We start from the raw sequence: 18,156 nt of genomic DNA on the forward strand, positions 1-18,156 counted from the left end.
ATTATTTGCAAGGACGTCAACAGAGGAAGCGTGCGGGAAGGGCTGTGCCACTCCAGCACAAAGCAGTGCCCAATAACTCTCTCTGCCTGTTTGCCTGCACTGTGAAATGAACTCCTTTCTGTTCCAGGCACCTCACAAATTTCCCTACTCCCCCCAAGAGAGCAGGGCACGCTGCTTTGTGCTGCCTCCCTCTGCACAGCAAAAACTATATGTTGTTTGAACTGGGAGAGAGAACAGTAAAAGCAAGACCTCACTGCACTCATTTCTCCCCTTGGGGAAAGGATGAGAACAAAACCTGCATGACAGACATTACTCACGTTGTTCGACACACAACTGCAAGGCGCTTAGATACCACTGGTGACGAGTGACGTGTGAGCCCCTCCAAATCCAACCACCTGTAACTTTGCTACCAGCCACAGGGCAATAGAACCATCCCTCAGGCTGCGGTGTGTTCCCAACCCAGCAGTGCCCAGGACTGCAGGGATGATGCCTGCATGGCATCACTGTAATGCAGAAAACCTGGTCCAGTAATGTTACAGCTAGCAGTCAGGTTGCTAGATGGGCCTACCTGAAGGCTGGTCAAACAATTTTCACTGCCAGTGAGCAAGGAAAGCAGCGCATAGCTGGGACATATGCTTTCTTCACACTTGAACTTGTGGCAAAGGTTTATAGGTTGGGAAGGAAAAGCAGTGGTGGATAGTAAAATACTGGCATTGAGTCGATCCGCATCTGGCTGCGGAGCACATTAGCAAAAAATGGTGCACTGTGAAAAAATGTCCTCGAGACAACCACACTGGATGACAGGAGTGAGGCAAAATGAAGCCTGAACTTTATGCAAACTTGCTGTGGTTTTTGAGACGGGGAGGAGACGCGGAACGGGGCACTGCAAACAAACCCGAGCGGGACAGGGCAGCGCAGAGCAAGCTGGAGCCACCCCAGCAGAGCGCAACAATGAAATCCACTTCCCGCCGCCCCCCCGCCTTCATTTAGTAAGTAACTATTTCCTCAGGGTTATCACAGGATAGATCTTGTTTTAATTGCGAAGTGAATTGTTTCAAGTCATTAGAAATGTGGATGGCAAGTGTCATCTCCACGGCAACACACCACATCCCCAGAAACGTGCTCACACAGCTGACAGGACACGGGAGCAGCGTGGAGGGCAGGCTCTGCTTCCACAGCAATTCCTCCAGCATCGCCGCCGGTACCTCACCTCTGTGCTGACAATAGCCATAACGTACAGAAAGGAAACGCTGAATGAACATATGCAATATAGGGAACTGCCCCTAAAACAGCAGAATTGCACAAAGGAATCTGGATAACAGTGAATCAGAGACCGCATAGCAATTTTACAGGGGGAAACTGCATCAGAAAAAGCCTATGTCTTTCTAAGATCTATTAATGGGGGTGTCGTATGAGATGCAGGAAGAAACTATTCCACCATACTTGGTGCCGTAAGGCCTTAGCTAGACTCTGTGTCCAACCTGGGGCACTGCTTTTTAAGGAACATGTGAAAATACCAGAGAGTCTCCCAAGGAAAAATTACGAGGGCAGCTGAAGAGTTGGAAAATGTGATTTACAAGGAAAGCTCGGAAGAAATGGACTGGTACGGTCTGGCAAAGGGACAGCCTGGAGACATCACAGCAGCAGTCTTACAAGTTTTAAATTCTCTTATAAAGAAGATGGCAACCAGCTGTGCTGCAAGTCCTCCAAGGACAGCAGATGTGGCTGGCCTGCTTTGCAGCAGAGGAGGTTTAGATTAGATGTCAGGGAACCTCGCCAGGCAGAGACAGTAGTAAGTCAGCCTACACAGGGAGAGTGCGTGTCCCTGTCTCTGGAAGCGTCGCAGGGCAGAGTACCCAGGCATTCCTCACAGCTGGCTAGCGAGCACCCGATCCTGCTTCAGCCTGAAAACAGGGCAAACACTGGGCTCAGAGACCTCATGAGGCCTTCTGCCGCCTCTAATTCTGCGACTGTAGGAAGCCCTGTGCAAATCTGCCTGCTGCCTTCTTGTCCAGATCCTGCTATATCCTTGAAGGAGATGGGTAAACTGAACACGCCCATATGCTTGTCATGGCCAGCCTGGACATTTCAACTGCATCCCAAACCACGGACTCTCAGATCTTCCACATGTCCTTCTGACTCCAGCCCTTTTGCCTGGAAACCTCCTTTCCCACAGGATGTCCTGGTGTCTCCTGTCCTCCAGAAGCTGCCCTCAATTCTGCAGGTCCTTCTAGTTACCAATTTCCCTTCCATCTTCTGTACGCTCACTGTACAATGGTTTAACGCAACTAGCTACAACTTGTTCCTGCCTTCATGCTGAATAGGCTTCTGGGTTCTTCATTTCATGAAAACAGGTATGACTAAATCACTGGTCTTTGGTTAAATCTTGTGATCCCCTTTCCAAATTCATCTACCTAAACTTTTCAACAAGGATTTGTATGGCTGAGGTCATCTAATCTTCCTTTGTATCTGTTATAAAAAGGCCAACAGGGCCCAACCTAAGTCTCCTCTTCTTCATTATCTCCAAGCAATGCCATCTGGCCAACAGAACTCCTTGACAAAGATACTCCAAATATGGGTTTGCTGAGAAGCAGCTCTGAACGCACCTTCAAGAGAAGCTGCAAGTGGAGTACAAAGACAAGAGATGTAAAAGATGTAAAGCCTACGCGAAGGCAGGCAAGGAAGCGGTTAACTTGGGGTTCATTACAACAATTGTATAAATAGATGGCACAGGAAGTCTGGGGCCCTCAGAAGGAAGAGGAAGTGTTTTCCTTTCCTGAGCCAAGGCGCAAGGAGGAACTAGGAAACTGGTCATCTGGTTATATTGCTTAAGGCCAATCTTTTCTAACCAGAGTGCCTTAAAACAGGTATTTAAACCCATATATAGGCATTGCAGTAGCAGTCAATAAGTTTTCAAAGTTATAAAATTCTTGCAATACCCACCAACTCGAATGGAAACTGAAAATCAGGTCATTTCTACTTTGGAGCGAAAGGCTGGCAGGAACTTTTTTCCTTTTAGATTTTAAAAAAAAAAAAAAATTCTTAGGCTTCCTGGTTTGGAAAAAAGTTGTCTTCAAGACTGTCTGTTAGCTAGGAAGTCTAGCTGGCATTTTTAAATTTCCTTTTGGCTCTCATGTAGGCAAGCTTTTATATTTCACTAAAGAGCTGAACCTAAGAGCTAAGAAACTCCTAGTAAATTATTTTTAAAGCATTTTAAAGCAACCTGGTTGTGTTTCAGTTTTGTTTTGTTAGAAAACATTTCTTATTTTTAGATCAAATCTCGTGCTAAGAAATTCCAGGAGCATTTCACAGGAATGGGATCATAGACAGGAATCACAGCTGAGAGAAACAGCTATTTCCCAAAATACAAGCCACCCAGAAACGTACTCTGTTTTGAATGCAACACCCGGGGCTGGGAAGAAATGGGGCTGACTAGCGAGTACGAAGGGAGAGGAGCAAGTGCGTGGCTGAGGCAAAGGGGGATCCTGCGACATGGAGGGTCAGTAAAGGAATGGACTTCAATGAAGTGGTGGGAACCTGCGAGCTGGCAGGGGAGTTTGGATGCTGGGTAAAGCTCAGCGAGAGGGTCTCCGTCAGGGGAACTAAGCACGAGAGAAGAGGCAAGGGGAGGAATGCAGGGAACCTGGGCAGAGGATGCTGGCGGGTGGGCGCAGCAGCACCTCCTCACCTGGAAAAAAATCATACGAATTTTTGGGAGAATGGCACAGCGTAAGTGCAGCTGTAAATTATATAACTTGAATAATGTTGGAGAGAATGGAAGGTGAATAGTCCCTGTCTCCTCTGAGATGAGAGATGACGAAGGCTTTCTTGTCCCATTCTACATACGGTTTGGACCTGATGCTCAAGTTTGTTTATTCATGTCACTTTTGCTACAGTGGCCTTTCACATTTAAGGCTTTGGGTGAAAATCATGGAAATCAAAGACTTCTGGGAAAGCGCACTTCAGAATTTCTGAAAGAGATTATTCACCGAAGGAAACAAGGAATTGCAATTTAATAACAACTAAGTATGTATTGCTTCTAACTTTTGTTCCTGGCTGAAAATCAGACATCCAAACAAAAAAAAACTAAGTTAAAAGAGGAAAAAATTAAAGAAAATTACTGTGTTGTCAATCCTGTAAAATTCCCTCTGTTCCTCAAATGCAACTGAAGGATACCATTACATACTGCCTCTACCACAAGCTCCGTTTCTTTAAGCATAATACTGACTTAAGAGACACTGTATATGAATTACTGGCACTGCATCACAATCCCTTTCTTATTATACCTATAAAAAAATGGGAACGCCAAACGATTTTCACTCTCTTTCACACTAGTGTGCACAGAACATTTGTTAAAGTTCAGCACCTACTTCCATGCCTGCTTGCAGTATGTGCATGAAATATGAATCCTATTGCTGCTAGCTGGAAATAAGTCAGCCAGGTGCAAATAAGCATTCTTGCCTCCGTTGCTAACTGGGCAGGAGGGCACATCATGACTTCACTTCCAAATTGCCTGGTACAGTGCAAATCTAGACTAAAACCTGAGCTCTCTCCTGATCCAATTTTGGCCAAAATGGCCATCTCACTTTTTCCTATCCGCAATGTCACGGAAAAGACTTGGGAAGCACAACGTGTTTTGCTCAAGCTCAGTTTCAAATGCTTAAGATGTTCTATGCGGGGAAGGTAAGCCCAGTTTGAGTTAATCTTGAGGAGATCCTGACTGTCATATCTGCCACTTCTGATCTCTTCTGGCCCTGCAAGAGTTTTCCTCTACGTGATCCCACTCAGGCTTCGCTCTGGCAGCCCAAAGACTGGTCATGTTCACAGGTAGGAAGTGCTCCCATGGCAGAACTGGGACAGTTGCAAATTAAAAGAGTCTGTTGAAGTGAAGAAAAATTGAAAGGAGTTTTCAGTAGAGTATAGCTGGCTGCCAAATTTTTATCTCAAGTTCCTTGTTAAAATTCTACATCCTAAAGAAAAACATATTAGAAGTTCTGGAAGGTAAAGAACCTATAGAAGTCTTTTGAACTGGCATTCTCCCACAAGATAAAGACATAGATCATAAAAATAATGCACTCAGATCCTACTCAAGGACCCCGTTCCACTCTGCTCCAGCACTCCACAATTCACACAAAAAGTATGTTAATTGCCAAATATCTAATATAGTTAAATACGAGCTAGTAAGAACACCAAGCAATTGTAGGAAGCATCAACACCCTGTACTCGAGGCAGTCCTTTGCACTAAATAAAATATTCAAATTCTAGCCATCAAAAAAAGATTTTAGCAACAAAGCATATTACGATCCAACTCATAGCACCAAGGGAAGCCTCCTGAGCAACCGACCCTTTCAGCATTTCTCTGTGTTATAATAAATAAGATTTACATCAACAACAAGCAAACAACAGTACAATTCCATGACAGAACATGAGGGACTAGTGTTAAATTTAGCTCCAGGGTGCAAGTCAGATGAGTTGGTGATGAATGAGCAAGGACTGCAGATCCATGGGGATCTGATGCAATTTTTTTAGCACTTCTGTAGTGTGTGGGTAGAATTTAAGTAAAAGTTTTGGAGTACGCTACTTCTAACAACTTTTGTAATTTTATCACAAGCCTCGTGCTTTTTGGTTTTCCACTGAAAAGCTTCAGTGCTTGAAGTCAAATGAAAATTTCCATTTTCATTTCTTCATAAAGTGTCTAGCTCTAGTGATTACTAAGACAAGCTTGAAAATGCAGGTCCCCAAGAGCTAGCAAGGCAACCAAGGCAGCAAATGTAACATAGTCATCATTTCTAAAGGCAGTTTGTGGAAGTCATCGTTCTGATTTTGTCAGCACTCACTGCTGACAGTAATCGAGCTGGGGAAACTATTGCAGGTCACTGATACTTGCTTCTCGGAGGAAATTCCCAAGCGCCCTTCAGCTTTTCCCTCTATAGAAGGCAATAAATACAACCCCAGGCAACAGTGTGAGGGGTTTGAAGTCCTACCAGAAAGAACTTTTCCCCGAGACAGGTGAAGGTGCGCCTACACTGGCTCTGCCTGCACAGCAGGGCAGGACCCCTCAGCTCAAATCAGTCCTACACTACCTTTCTGGGGGTTTCCTCTAACCTATGCAGGCAGACAGTGGAGGATCCATAATCGGCTCTCTGCTATCCCTATTGTCTTCTGTGCTGAATTAATCGCAGTTTCAACAGACACCAAGCACTAAATATGCATGAATTACATAAAATATCCCATGGCAAAGAGAAAATGTAAGAATTAAAGAAGTTATACTTATTGAAGATATGCTGCTGAAGCAAAGCAGTGCATGCAGAATGTGCATGTAAAACAGCTGCATTCACCACATTATACTGCATAACCTTCTGGGATTGCATAATTAAAAACCATAAGCAATGCACAGATAAGGGTGAGCACCTTAGTGTTACAATTTCCTGTCTTCAGCCTGCAAAATTTCTCAGGCTTTAAGCTGCAGCAACTGTTTTCTATTTTTGTGACACTAAGGGTGACCACTTGTCCTGTCTTTCAAGGGACTGTCCCTTATTTCATTCATTTACTGCATGAGTAAGACAAACCCTTACTCAGTTAGAAGTAAGCACTGAGCCATACCTGCTAATTGAACAGATACAGAATCCAGCCTGAAGAAGCACCGTCATTTCACAAAACTAACCACAAAACTAAAACCAAACAAAAAACATCCTTCAAACCCTCTCCTTTTACGTTCTCCCCTGAACTGCACTTCTGGAATAAAAATAGCGGATGTGGTGTTACAAATTTTGTGTTAAACTTTACCCCCTAAAATTGGACCCAACCCAAGCTGTCTGGTTTTGCATGTGCAGGGATGTGGCATACAATGAAGACAAACTTCTGGAAAGGCTACCTAGCGCCTCTGTGAACAACCAGTGCTTGCTGCATGTGGGTTCTACTGTGTTCAATCAGTCACAAAGAATACTTTATACTAAGACTTTTAAACAACAGAGGTCGTTACATTCCTGCCAAGTTTTAGAGAATGAAGTCTAATCCAGACTTATCTGGAAATTTTAATTCAGACTTAACAGCCTGCTAACACAGAGCAAACCCAGCCCATACAGAGCTTTGCTATGCTCCAACCATGGGGTTTGCTGAACCCAGCTGTGCTGGGTGTTATCTTTTAAAATACTGGAAACGGAGAGCTTAAGAGCCCTGGGATGGAATAGGAGAGGGGAACTGACTGAGACTTTCAGAGGAGAACCAAGATGGAAAACTCTGTCAGAAGTTACACATTGAAGACAATAAGACAGCAGGGCAAAGACCTGGGAACAACCAAAAGCTGTGTTGTGACTTCAGTCATTTCAGAGACCCTCTGAGAGAAGGAATCTGAGCTATCTATCTTTGCTGAAGTCTGTTTCGTTTCCCTAAACCATTTCGTCATTTGAAATCAAGTCCTGTGTGCTTTGCATTTACACAGCAATCTTAAAACTAAAGGATTCTACATTTCTTTTAAAACTTTAAACAGAAATAGCTTCAACCACCAAAAGACAAATTTGAAAAGTATTGGTGGAGCAGACCTTGTTTACCTAAAACAAGTGTAGCCAGGACAATACTTTAAATTGAGCATGTTGTTATTGAAAGGTGATTGCATGTTTGTATTTTATATTTGTATCAGTAATAAACTGCAACACATGTAGGCTCCATTGGTCCCGTTCCCTAAGGCTGCAGAGCAGATTGAGGGAGTAAGATCTCGCTGGAGCCTAAGTACTACTTGTGACCTGCTGGGTGAGTTACATCTCTGTATGGGGGACGCAGCCCGCAATGATACATCTCACCAGCAAATCAAGATACATCTCTAAAGAAGAAAGGGCACCACCCTGTCAGTAACAAGTGCAGAAATGATTTTGTACAGATAGATCATATTTGCCATAAGGCTCATTGTAAACAAATTCAATAGCAATGTTTTCCAAGACTCATTCTTACCTTAAATGATCAGGACAAAAAGCCTCAAATACCACCAACAATATATTAGCTTCTCTTTCTTTGAGAAAACAATTCAAGACTTGCCTGAAAATGAGTACTTTTCTCTGTGACCCATCATGCCTTAAAGCACAGAAACAATAAAACATAGTGCTTCGTTACCACACTACTGAAAGGGGAATAATCTGCTGTCTCCCTAAATACTTTAAATTCAGTTATGAAGCTTCATCAGAAGTTTTTGGAAATATAAAATACAAAAAGGATATGACAATCAAATGGTTTAAACACTATGTGACTGATAATATTAAAGCTAACATCCATCAAATTACTGAAAAATGAGAATATTTTCTTGTTGATAATGTTGGTTGTGTAAATAAGTTTTCAATTATTTTTCCTCATTAGCCAGAAGAGGTTTAGAATTTCAGGAAAATTTGCTACTCCTGGAGATGTTGAGGTGTGTGTACCGAAGTTGTTCATCTCAATTAGGATTATACATTTGGCCTCTCAAGCACAGACTGCAGCTAATTTGAAACATGTATTTTAAAAAAAAAACCTTCTTACAGTTCTCAGTCCACGCGCAGAGGTTACTGCCCCTTCCTTTAGAACGTGCCCGCAGAAACGGTCGATTCAGGATGGAAATGTCTGCAGGGGGGGTGAGGGGAGGGCAAGAACTTCCTAAAGTATATTTGCTGCTGGAGAAAGTTTCTGTGCTGTTGAAGGTTGAGGCTCCCACTGCCTCCCAGCCGCTCGTTCCCATCCCCCAGCCAAAGTCTCTGCCCCGCTTTTATGCCAAGAGCAAACTCAATTGTTTGTGCGCTCGAGGTCTCACAGCGGGAACTGAAAGATCCAGCAGGGTAGGAAAGAGCTGCATATGTGGTTATGGGTGGTCAAAGCCTTTCGAAAGGATAATACAGTGAAACAGTCATTCTTCTAAAACAATAATTGTTAAACTGGTTACTGTTTAACAGCCCTAGTCTTTATCTTCTGAATCTTACAGTATTTTGCAGTGCCTGGAAGTTGCTTTTGTACATTCAGTGAGGATTGCCTATTTGCAATTTTCAATTGTTTAAGCACGATGAAGGCTTTATGACATAACACATTTATTGGAGGACAAACTGTAACAAAAATTGATGTCATTCTTTGGCATTTCACTCTTTGGAGTGAAATTTTATCTGAAACCACATCCAGATAAAAGGAAAAGAGATTTCATTTCATGGCACGCATTAGCTTTCAAATACCTGATTTCATTTTTTGAAGCTTAAAAAACAAAATAATAATATGACTTTAACTTGATTTAAGCCATCTTCTCTGAATGTTTTTTATATATTTTCAGGAAACTGGTAACATTCTGGAATGGTTCAAACTAGACAAAAGCTGGATATGGTTTGTTTGTATGAAGAATTTTGTATACGGAGAGATTCAGTAGCAGGAATGTGCATGTTTCAGGAAATACCTAGTTCTCTTATTAAATGCTGCTTCTTTCAGTTTTTCAAAACCTGTGACATGCATTGTGTTTATTCCTACCTCAGATGCAACAGTGGAAAAAACATTTGCCTTGTATAAACAGATTTGGATAGTTTGCAGAAACATGAAGTACACAAATTTTGCTAAGCCCTGACTGCAAATTATTTTCAGTCCTACGTGTAAAGAATGTAAAAAGTTTTACAAACTGATTTAAATCAGCATTAATTATATTGAAAAATATTCAAATTGGAATGTCTACCATTTTCAGTAATAAAATGAAGCTTAATATAATTAAATTATGTATTTGGGCATACTAGAAATGGGTTTCCCTAACCATGTTTTGAGACATTGCTCCTAATTATTATCTGGTTGTCCACTTGTCCCTTGTTGCTATCCAAGAAAAGTAATCACCCTAATTATACCTCAGGCCTTCAGTGCCAATGGAGTACCACAAACGCGGCAAGTTTTCTGTGGTAATAACTAACTCTGGCAAAATCAATTCCATCCTCGGCATTAAGTTTTGTTGAAATTCACTGTTATGCAAAGCATAAAATCCCACTTTCCCATAGAAGCTCTGCGGCTGTGCACACCAATGAGCTCTTGACTCTTCAGTGAGGTCCCCAACTCCAAAGCTGTGCTGGGACCACTCAGTTTCGCCTGAAGATTGGGCGGCACCTCCTGGCTCTTTCCCTTCCCCTTGGTGACCCCCTCTCTGCTCCCTACTGAAATACTCCCTCCAAGCCCCCTGTGCCCTTCTGTCCTTCATGCAACACTGCTGTCCCTTCCCCTCCCTCACAGCAACATAGGTGCTGACTGTCCCCCTCTAGCTCCCCGGGACACTGGCATGCACCGTGTGGTGCTGGCACACCTCCCACCTTGGCAGCACACCAGACGAAATACACGCACCCCTGCCCACCGGCATACGCCCACCTGGAGGGGGTGGCTGTCCAGCTGGTGTGTCCCAGCCCACCAAGCATCCTCCTTGGTGGGACATTTGGTCTCCTCCTGCCTTTCAATGCAGAGGGAGGCCAACAGTGCCCAGTGCCTCTCAGCTGCAAGCAGACCACGGATGACTTACAGTCTCCATGCAGCCTGCAAGTGATATTTTGTCCTCACTGGATACCATGAGGTTTTGACATCAATTTGAGCAAGTACAAAATCCTTACACGGCTGTCTGACAGAAGCTCTGAGTGGCTGAAAAGTTGTGAATGGGTGAGGATTTTGCTTTGCATTATCTCCCACTGAAACCAGCTGAAGTGCCATTTCCTAGTACAAAAGGTTTGATCAGATATAGATAGATCCAAGGCAAATCACAAAATCCTTACTACAGAAAACCTTTTCTTGGCCACACGTGTCAGAGCAACACAGCAAACAGGAATTACAGTGCAGTATCAAAGAGAAGGACAAAAACTTTGCATCTCTCTGCAAAGGGCTCAGAAGGGACTTGGTGCTGCATGTGCCACAGCCAGACACTGCCTCTGACCTTGGTGACAACAGCAGTGACACCGGGAATGCAGGAACTGACCTAAACTCACACTCTTATCAGATCACGCTGGCAGGATGGGCAGCCGTACCTCTGCGCTCTGAGAGCAGGTTAGTGCGCCGGATGAAGCTTTCACACCGAGCTCCACCCTGGAGGACTCATAAACAGAACCCAGAACAAATTCTGCCTAGAGGCAGGGACAATCCTGCCGACCGGCTGACACCAAGAGGCAGCCCTCTCCATTGTATGTCTTGCCTGTCCCGGGACAGAGGATTTTGGCCTTTCTGGCATATTTAACCAAGCCATATGCAGACAGAGTACAAATCTAGGTGTTTTCCACAAAATGTATTTCTAGAAGTGTGCTGGAGAGGGAGGGTTTCAGCAGGAAACCCTATACACAATATTTATCAGCTCTCCTACCTTCTGGGAGCCAGTGCTGCAAGTACACTGGTAACCTACAGCTTCAGTGTCAGTTGATACAGTGAGTCACAGCTGCTGGCCTGCTTTCTAACTGCTCACATAGCACCATTTGTTTCCTGTTGCACACAGCCTCGTATCAGACCAGAAAAAATTACCAGAAGAAAAAAAAAAAAAAAAAAGGCTAGATGATCACTCAATGTAAAACAGTGCTGCCAGGGCATCTATAATTCTCACTGAAGTCAGCAAAACCTACAAGTAAATAGGGTCAGGACCTCCCTTTGCAACAAGTAGTAAGTATAAATATAAGTAATTTTTAAAAAGCCCTTGCAGCAATGGTGAACTTCGGCACGAATGCAAGCAGTGCTCATGCTCACAGAAATGATGGTCTGGCACTAGAACTGCAAAATGAATGTCTCCCACATTTACCCACGGAACAGAGTGCAGGAAGATGCACGCACACCGCTGCTTTCTGTCAAGGAGCCGGGCAGCTAGGACACCCCGGCAAGGTGAAGCAGAAAGAAAAAGACAGGCAGTAACTTTAAAAATACTAATGTTTTCCATATTGTAATACAGTCTCCTGCGCAACATGAGAAGGCGGCAGCTTTTCACGATGCCTTCTCACAACAAGGTAATCCACAAAAATTGCCAAACTCTGGAGCTGGTCAAAAACAGTTTTGCTCACAGGAAAAAAAAAAAGTTTATTAAAAACATGAAGAGGGTTGGAGCATATGCTATGCAAGGCATGGTCTTCATTCAACCCCCCTCTCCTCCATTATTAAAAAAAAAAAAAAAAAAAAGGGTGAAAAGTTCAAAATTGCTTATCTGGACTTTTTCAGAAGGATGATCCAGTTTTTCCATCTGAAATAACATTTTTCTTCAACATCCTGGCAACACTGTGATAACTTCTGAAAAGCTCAAAATCAAAATGAAACATTTCACCTGAATGCTTTTTTTTTTTAATTTTCCAGTTTGCTTGAAAATGTAAAGTGGTTCCTACTCCTGCTCAAGCCAAGGTCTATTTCTGTCCTCTCCTGCGGGGCAGCCAAAAGATACAAACACCATTCAAGGCATTGTGGGTGGCTGGAACCTCGATCTTTGGCAGCCTGCAGCATTTCAAGGCAGGTATACAACTTGAAGCAAGAGCTCAGCTAGTGGCATGAATGGGAGAGCAGACTTAAGGGTAATAGGAGAAAAAAAAAAACCAGGTTGGCAAGAAGGAGAAGGAAAGAGCACCCTTGCCAGAAGGAAGCAGCAGTGGTCAGGCAAGGCCTGAGCCCTGAGGTGGTGGACAACTGTGTCTGGTTCAAGCTCTGGCTCGCAGAATGGGAATGTTACATGACTGAGCTAAAAGCATCAGATCATGCCCACGGGAAAGCACTGGGAAGCTGTGCCTTCCTCAGACTCAGAGGCCAGACTGTGCTGCACAGCACAGGAGGATACAGCACATGATTATAAAATCTGTCCATGGCACTGAGCTACCAAAATCCTGCTCTGCAGACGCCCCAGTTTCTTAAGAAGACTCCACCTTTAGCAACAAGCTAAAGCTGTTCCCAGAACTACTAGGTTGACTCTGCCTCAGGTGGCTTTAGCAAAGGCATCTTTGGTGACAGCCCCGTTTGTGCAATGTTGACATCTGTTCATCAGGATATCTCCCCCCAGCCTTCACGCAGAGTGGCCCGAGGTAAGTGCTTTATCCTGCAAACGACCTAGGAAGTGTTATCTGATAGACTATGAGCATGAACCAAGATGCAATCTAGCTGCCACTAAGAAATGACTGATTGCACAGTAGCTAGATTGCCGAACAACCATCAGATAACACAAGCTGTGAACTCCTATTTGAGATGAGCCAGAAATCTAGAGACATCAAACTCCACGGGGTTTTAGAGATGCTACCACACTACCCTATACCAATCCATATTTACTGACCAGCCAACTCCAGTGTCTTCTTCCTTCTCACCACCTCTTTCAAGCATCCTCACTCAGGAGGCAGGTTACACTCTTGACAGTGAGCTTTTAAAATTGCAGTATATAAAGGCAATACAGGGTAAAGCATTAGGCAAAGGCAGTACCACAGTTTTTCAACAGCAGCTTTTGACCTCAGCGTCTTCTCACACTGAATACGTCAGCTGTAATGGGAATCTCCTTATCTGACTTCAGCCTGCCTAGTCTGGCAGTCTAAGGGGGTTCTCCAGTCTCTTTAGGCAACAGAGACAGACAGGACCTTGCCATGGACAATTTAACCCACCCAGGTCAGAAACCTGTTTCTTCCCCACTGGCTACAGAGATGCAACTCAGCTTTGACTACGTGACAGCTTTGACTGCGCATCTATAATGAAGGGGGATGAATACTGATATACCACACACATCTTTTGATCCTGTGAAAGTCAGCAAGGGAGAGCTATTTACAATTATTTTTGGTAACCCAATCCTCCTTAACAGACTGGGACTGAGTTCCCCGTTTGTAAAATGGGAACAAGAACACTTCCCCTCATTGAGGAGATGCTAAGATCACAAGGAATTCAGACTGTGCAGTGATGAGGGTCATATTGACACCTCAGCTAGTTGTAAATGAGACGCGTTAAGTGACAGAATAGGAAAGTTTTACCTTCTGTCAATCTAGATGGCAAGAAATGAGCATAGATGCCTGGCTTATAAAGGACAGTTATAGTGTCTTTAGTTTAGTGTTTAGTTTGATCTTGTGATTCCCAAGGACTCCTTTGCTGCTCTGACCCTCTTTGCACAAACATGATTACACTCAGGTAGTCCCCAAACATTCAACAACTTTGCATAAATTATGCCTCCCCATTTGAGCGAGGGAAAATCATATTTGTTTTTACAGAGAAGAAAGCTGAAGTCCCCCAGCTGTGACTTGCCCGACAGGCAGGCAGCAGCTAAGCTAACTCAGGGGTAGCTGATATCCACCCTTGTGCCTCTGCTCCTGGATCTCTGTGTAACTACATTTTTTGCTCTCTTCCTGTCTCAGCTTCTCAGTTCTCAGTGTTTTACTACAGTGAGAGTCTGCAGGCTAACAGAGAGATCTTGATGACTAATTGTTCTCAGCCTAAGGACAAAGATCTCTACTTGCTCTTACAGATCCTGTGTTTCAAGGGGGTTTTGCTACTCTTCCCCTCCTTCCTTAAATATGTTTTCATCAGCAGGATGCAAGTTTGATTCATACAAGCCATGGATTTCTTTGCCTATATTTTGAAGTCTCAAGTAATGGAAGGAGAAAATTCAGCAGTCCCAGAAAAAAAAAAAAAAAAGGGGAAAGAAGAGATATTTGTGTTTAAAGAAAAAAGTCTATGACTGTAACCACTACAGCCTGGTATGTGCTGAGGGGATACCAGTTTGATTCCAGATATGGCAGGCAAGAGGGGCTCCTGACCATGCTAACTGCTGTAGAGCTGCTGCAGATGCAGAAACCCAATGGCAGATCACAGAGCATGCCACAAAATGCTGGAAGGACATATGCAAATATTTTTTTCTTCAGCCTGAATGCAAAAATGTGCACCTTGGAATGCAAAAATATGCACCTCCCTTTCTGCCACCTGTACTTGAACAATTAATTTAACCATGCAAAAAATGACACTGAGTATCATTCCACTTGTGCTGGACCAGGCTCCAATTAAAAAAAGAAAAATGAAATCTACTCTCCAAGACTCAGAAAAATGTGAAGCAACTCGCAGCTTTAAAGGTGAAAAAACTCCACAGAGTGGCAGAGGGAGAGCTGTCACGTCACAAGTGCTGTGCATGTAGCTGTGATATTACACATCTTCTGAACCTGCTGTCATCATGAAAAATGCCTGACAGACAACAGCCCCGATCTGGGCAGGAAGACAACTTTGTTAGCTTCAGGAAGGAGCACTGTGCAGGCAAGAAAGGTCACATTGCACGATCAGGGCCCATATTTGTAACTAATACAGGCTAATCTCGGGATTTAGTATTGAATCTTTCCTATGTTTTGGGTTTTTTTTTTATAAACCCAGAAGTGATAAGCATCTACCGATTGCTGTATTAATTTAAGACTTGTTCTAATTCCATAGGATTATCAGACTCCTTCCTTTTTAATGGGATTTTTAAAAATGTCAAAGCTCCTTCCTATTGAACAGCTTTTACGTCCTGCACAGGAGAACTATTCTTTTCAAAAATCTGATCTTTTAATACACATGAAGTAGTTTTTGTTTTATCCAAAACTCAACAGACAAGCAACCAAAAATGTCTAGCCCAGCTGGAACAACGTACCAAGAACAGCAGCCAACAACATGAGACTGTTTTGCTCTGAGCCTCAATTACAACTCTCACTGCGTCTCTCTCTTGCCAGAAGAAGGCAGCCCCCTTCTTCTGCCTCTCCCACAGAACTGCAATAAAGCAGCACAAAATGGGAGGTGTTGTGTCTTCAAAACATGAGTTAACAACACACTTTATTTAGCCTACTCCTGATAGTCAACATACAGCTCCTGGCAACCCAGCATGCAAAGGTATTCCACCACAGTCCCTCTGCATCCCACAACATATAAACAAGAGAAACCCCTCACAATTGCAACACAGATCTCAAGAGAAGCTTACAAATAGGTTCAGGTGTACTTCTAGTAGATCATATTTCCTTAACAGATCTAGTAGATTTCAAAAGGTTTCATTCAGAAAGATCCCCTGGAGTCCCAATAACCCTGTCTGGATCCAGCAGTAGTCCAATAATCCCTCCCCAGAGAGGATGAGGACATATTTATTTGTAAATAATACCCTGCAGAATTCTCTGCGGAGAATTGGAAGGTGAGGAGGTGAAGGTGTGTGTGGTGGGGAAAGCCTGAGCTGATGGACATCAGTCACACCTTCTGCTTGTTCATAAACCTTAAGCCAGCATGAGAGCTGCCCATTGCTATAGCAGAGAGAAATACTGATTTCTTATGGCTGCAGTGCTCTAATCTGCGGACAAATGGAATAGTTGTACATGAAAACAGGCCCTTTGTCATGGCAGAAACAATTACAGATCCAGTACAAACTGGGAAAGGTAACTTGCATCGTCCCGAGTTGTAATGTACTGAACTGCATGCCAAGTTTGCACCACACCTTAGCTGGCGGGGCCTGGGAGCAGGCGGCAGCCCAGTGCTCTCTGGAGAGCCGCCTGCACACAGCAACATTGCTCTGAACTCAGATTTCAAACCCTTTTGTAAGTTGTGGCATCTGTGCCCTTCTAGGAAAGGCTGCGGACCAGGCTGCATGTTCAGCATCACTCAGATGACATGCCAGCAGGGCAGCTGGGGTACGAGTTGGGGGCCAGGGCTTGCCAAGGATGCCAAGGCCTGTCCAGGGCATGTAAGGGCAAAGTGTGGGGTTGTCTACCTGCCTCTGCAGGTAACCTCTGGCCTTTCTTTCTTCCTCTCCCTCAGCTGAAAAGCCAACATATGATCATTTCTGTGCTTGTTTTCTAAAAGGCAAAGCAGCTGCCAAACTCATACCCCAAACCCATTCAGAGTTAGGGTTCCACAAGTTCCCTTCCTCATCACGGTGCCACTGCAAAGAGCAAGGACATGGTTAGCAGTGGCAGGCTCCCATCCTGGCTCTGCCACAGAGCTGCTGTGGGACTTGGATAGTTGTACCCATTGCCTGGGCCTCAGGCCTCCCCAACACTCTCCCTGCCTGGGGTGCTTCACTTGTGAGCTATCTGGCACAATGAGATTCTGATCTCTGCAGCTGCTCTAGGTGCTGTAAATAATGATAAACACCGTATCACCTTCTGGACACCTATCTTACCATCACAACACATCATCACACCAGGACAATATGCCAAAACACATTATTTAGGACAATAAGACTGAGATGTATCAGATGATGGGGAAAAATCGAGTATTCCTACAAACAGCCTGCAGCATACTGTGTGGAGCCAGATCAGAATGACAGGTTATTCGTTCCAGCTGAGTGCTGGCCCCACACTAGCAGCCTGCAGAGCCTGCACAGGTTCCTCTGCATGATGTTCTCCAGTGCTCTGGGAAGATGGATTAGCTTTGGTGACATGCCATAGTAACATATAGAGACCCAGGTCAAGTCTGGCATAGTGTCCTGCTGCCAGTTCCTCCTCAGAAACAGAAGTGCGGTGGCAAGTGAGGCAGAGGTATCTCAACGGCTCTGGGGAAACCAGCTGTAGCTGGCGAGGCCCACTGGGACACTGTGCTTATGCTGGTGGCTGGCCCTGGGCACACAGTCCTCTGGAGCACAGTGCCGAGAGCCTGGAATTGGCCTTGGTGGCAATACAGCTGTGTTTGTGCAGAGCTGCATCTGAGCGGGGCTCCTAAGAACAGCCCAAGCCTGAGCCACCCAAAAGTGGCTCCTGAGGGAGCCAAGCTGGGTGTGTGCACCCAGGACACACAATCCACAATTCTTACCAACAGAAAGCAAGCTGCCAGCACTCAACTGTTCTCATTAACCTGATCACTCTAGTTTCAGATATGCTTCCTCTTTGGTGCAGATCTCAAATTAAAACTGATGCCCCTGAAGCACATCAGGAAATACACGGTGCACGTAACATGGTGTAATATGGTGCATGTGAGCTGTGTGAGCTGCACATAGAGTTGGTAGAAATCTGTATTTCTAGTGTGGGAAGCTAATTCTCATCTGAAACGGAAAGGAACGAATGTAGACCCACTGAATAACAGGGCAGCCTGGGGCACATGGCTAGCATGGGCCTTTCCATTTCATTTTACAGGGAACGCCCATGCAGCACTGGCTGTGCTAAGAGGATGGGTAGGCTACAGCCCTCACTGCCTCCTAGTAAACCCAAAGAGCTGAGAGGTGATACAGGAAGGAGAAGTGGCTCGTTCAGGATCCTAAAGCAGAATAGGAATAAACAG

General features: G+C 44.3%; 1 protein-coding gene across 2 annotated transcripts in view; it reads right to left on the reverse strand.

Annotated features, from left to right (window-relative positions):
* The window catches only part of INPP5D (inositol polyphosphate-5-phosphatase D), a 55,505-nt gene that overhangs the window by 31,885 nt on the left and 5,464 nt on the right, over positions 1-18,156 (reverse strand). The window lies entirely within an intron of this gene.

This window comes from Platalea leucorodia (assembly GCF_965183815.1).
Source record: "Platalea leucorodia genome assembly, chromosome: 8".
Taxonomy (NCBI): Eukaryota; Metazoa; Chordata; class Aves; order Pelecaniformes; family Threskiornithidae; genus Platalea; species Platalea leucorodia.